This window comes from Otolemur garnettii, unplaced genomic scaffold, assembly GCF_000181295.1.
Source record: "Otolemur garnettii isolate 467f Iridium unplaced genomic scaffold, OtoGar3 scaffold00101, whole genome shotgun sequence".
Lineage (NCBI taxonomy): Eukaryota > Metazoa > Chordata > Mammalia > Primates > Galagidae > Otolemur > Otolemur garnettii.
Genome location: NW_003852496.1, coordinates 4,410,977 through 4,414,952, shown reverse-complemented (window position 1 = coordinate 4,414,952; position 3,976 = coordinate 4,410,977).

The window sequence follows — 3,976 nt, the reverse complement described above, 5'->3', positions numbered from 1 at the left end:
AGGACTTGGCAAAAGGAAACATATTGTCAACATTAATGAGTGTTATTGACAAATGTATGAATGCAGTCCCTCCAGCTCAGGGCAAAATGTTTGAATTGTATGTTATTGACAGATGTATGAATGCAGTCCCTCCAGCTCAGGGCAAAATGTTAGTTAAGTGGTCCCATTGCGTTCCCTTCATGAAATTGCCTAGGCCTCGGAAAACTGGGGCCCGCTGTCCAACTGTGAATGGGGGGGCCCTGTATCACTAACACACAGAATTATGCCCTGAGTTCCTTCCCTGTTTTCTTTGCCTGCTTTTTCTCCTCCTAAATAAAATTACTCTTCAACAGCATTGCCTTTTCAATCTGCCATAAGCAGCCTCATTTGTTCAGATATGGTCCCAAAACTACAGGTGTTGGTGTGGATGTGGAGAAAAGGGAACACTTCTACACTGCTGGTGGGAATGCAAGCTAGTACCTTCCTTGTGGAAGGAAGTTTGGAAAACACTCAGGGATCTAAATGTAGAGCTGGAAAATACTCTTCTTAGTAAAGTATCTCAGGAATGGAAAAAAAAAAATCCAGTGTACTTAATACTACTATAAAACTAATTTATAATCACTCACACTTTCAAATGAAAGATGAATCACAACTATAACCCAAGATGAAGGAGGGAAGGAGGGAGGAAGGGATAGGAGGGGGTAGGTTGATAGTGGGAAGGTTAGTAGGGGGACCACACCTATGGAGCATATTGCAAGTACAAGTTGGATCTATAAGGTGTAGAATACAAATGTCATAGCACTGTAATTGGGTAAATGAGGTGAAGTGTATGTTAATTAGTAGGATGTAAGCACTCCAATTTATATAAATTTCATAGCACTGTAATTGGGTAAATGAGGTGAAGTGTATGTTAATTAGTAGGATGTAAGCACTCCAATTTATATAAATAATCAAACATTGACTCCCATAATGGCATAAATGTATTCATGATCTATGTATGAATGAATTAATAAATTAAAAATAAATATATGCATGAAGCAAAAACGAATAGAACTGCAAAGAAAAATGGATGAATCCACTATTGCAGTTGGAGTCTTCAATATACCTTTATCATTAATGGACAGATCCAGCAGGCAGAAAATGAGGACATAGTTGAACTCAATAGCACTGCCAAACAAACAGATATAACTGTTACAAAGCAGTTACAGCATTATACACAATCTCCTCAGGTTCACGTAGAACGTTCACCAAGATGGACCACACTATGGGCCATAAAACACACTTAACAAATTATTAAGTGTAGAAATCATACAATGTATACTTTCAGAAGTACTGGAATTAAGCCAGAAATCAACTGGATTAAACAATACACTTCTAAATAACACATAAGTGAAAAAAGAAATCACTGAGAAATTTAAAGCTATTTTTAACTAATCAAAATTAAAAATCAACTTAAAAATTGTAGCAGTTGAATATTGGAAATAACTCAAATGTCCTTTAAGGTGCACGTTAATGAACAAATAGTGGTGTTTTAATTCAATGGAATACTACTCAAAAATAAAAATGAAAGAGCTACTTATGCACACAATAACATGAGTGAATTTTGAGTGGTGCCTGTGGCTCAGTGGGTAGGGTGCTGGCCCCATATACCAAAGGTGGAGGGTTTGAACCTGGCCCCAACCAAACTGCAACAAAACAATAACTGGGCGTTGTGGTGGGCACCTGTAGTCCCAGCTACTTGACAGGCTGAGGCAAGAGAATTGCCTAAGTCCAGGAGTTGGAGGTTGCTATGAGCTGTGATGCCCTGGCACTCTACCGAGGGTGATAAAGTTAGACTCTGTCTCTAAAAAAAATAATGAAATAAAATAAAATGGGTGAATTTTACAGACATTAAAATACTAGACAAAAAGAGTCAGACACAAAAGAGTAAATATTGCCTGATTTCATTTATATGTTTTAGAAAAATCAAGAATAATCCAAGGTGAAAAAAACCAGGTGCTGCAGCTCATGCCTGTAATCCTAGCACTCCGGGAGGCCAAGGTGGGTGGATTGCGTGAGCTCAGGAGTTCAAGACCAGCCTGAGCAAGAGTGAGACCCCAACTCTACTAAAAATAGAAAAATTAGGCAGAGCATGGTGGCTCACACCTGTAATCCTAGCACTCTGGGAGGCCAAGGTGGGTGGATCGCTTGAGCTCATGATTTTGAGCTCAACCAAAGCAAGTTCCAGACCCAGACTCTAAAAAATAGCTGGGCATTGTGGTGGGTGCCTATAGTCCCAACTACTTGGGAGGCTGAGGCAAGAGGATCACTTGAGCCTAAGAGTTTGAGGTTGCTGTGAGCTATGACCCCATGGCACTCTACCAGGGACAAGAAAGTGAGACTCTGTCTCAAAAAAAAAAAAAAAAAAAAAAGTAAAAAAAATCTAAAGTGACAAGATAATAATGTTTTCCTTAGAGGTGATCTGGCAAGTAAATGAATGCCATGGAATTCAGAGAAATGAATGCATGGCTGACGTTAATTAATTTAGCATCTCATATGAATAAATCCACTACTTTTAAGATCCATTAAATTAAAGGACTAAATATACTAATAGAAATGAATCCTCTCATCTATGGGTGATATATTTATTATTGCTGGTTATCTGATCTAAGGCCACAAAAATCTCACTGTTAGCCCCCCAAACTTACTTCAGTCCACAGCCTGCCCAGGGACCAGCTTGCCCACCGATCCTAATACTTGTTGAGTAAAGAGGTGCTTACCCAGACAGACATGTGGGGGATTTAGTGTACCTGAAAAGGACATACACAGTTTTAAGGAACAGCTGTCATTAGCTCATTTCTCTGTAGACATGCAATTTTAGTGTCTGTAGAAAGGTGACAAGGTCCCACAGGGGAGCACAGAACCATGGAGTCTCCAATGGAACATTGCACCTGACTCTTATTTATTTTCTTTGAGACAGAGTCCCACTATGTTGCCCTCGGTAGAGCACTGTGGCGTCACAGCTCAAGAGTTAGCAACCTCTAATTCTTGGTGATTCTATTGCCTCAGCATCCCAAGTAGCTGGGACCACAAGTGCCCACCACAAACACCTGGTTATTTTGTTGTTGTTGTTGTTGTCATTGTTGTTTGGCAGGCCCGGGCTGGGTTTGAACCCACCAGCCTTGATGCATATGGCCGGTGCCCTAGCTGCTGAGCTACAGATGCCAAGCCTGCACCTGACTCTTAATTGTACTTTATTCTCTTATTGAAAATAGCAATCCAGGGAGAGCTGTGTTCAAAAATTTTTCTCCAGTTTCCTTCACATATCTGTGTGAAGGATCAGAAGGGTCACAGTCATGTAGACAACACCAGGTTCTCTCATTTTAATCCTAAAATAAGTCCAAATTCATTTCATATTTAGTAATGCCTCCACTCTGAGATAAAAGATTCCTGACACCTCCTGTGAGTTCACAGTGTTTCTGGGCATCTTACAATGTGTGATGGGCACACATCCCAGGGTGTGTTCTTACATGGAGCCTGGCATTTTTAGGCATTAGGTCTCATGAACTTCATTATTTATAAGAGCTTAGTTTCCACTTTCAATCTATGGGTTAATTTTAGAAGTGATTGTAAAAATTGATGAATAAACAATGAAGAAATAGAGGCAGATCTGGCAGTTGGGAGTTGAGGTAGTCACAGGCATATGGAGCACAATCAAAGCTGAAGCTTAGCCCACGTTGTACTCACCACTACGAGGAATCTGAATGATCCAACCTGCATCCAAATGAAGGAGCTTGCACTTTCTCTGAAATAAACAATACAGAATTATGCTTCAATATCTGGGGCAGTTTATACGAGTATAAAATTCTATAAAAATAGGCTCAGCACCTGTGGCTCAAGTGGCTAAGGCGCCAGCCACATACACCTAAGGTGGTGGGCTCGAAGCCAGCCGGGGCCCACCAAACAACAGTGACAGCTGCAACCAAAACATAGCTGGGCGTTGTGGTGGGCGCCTGTC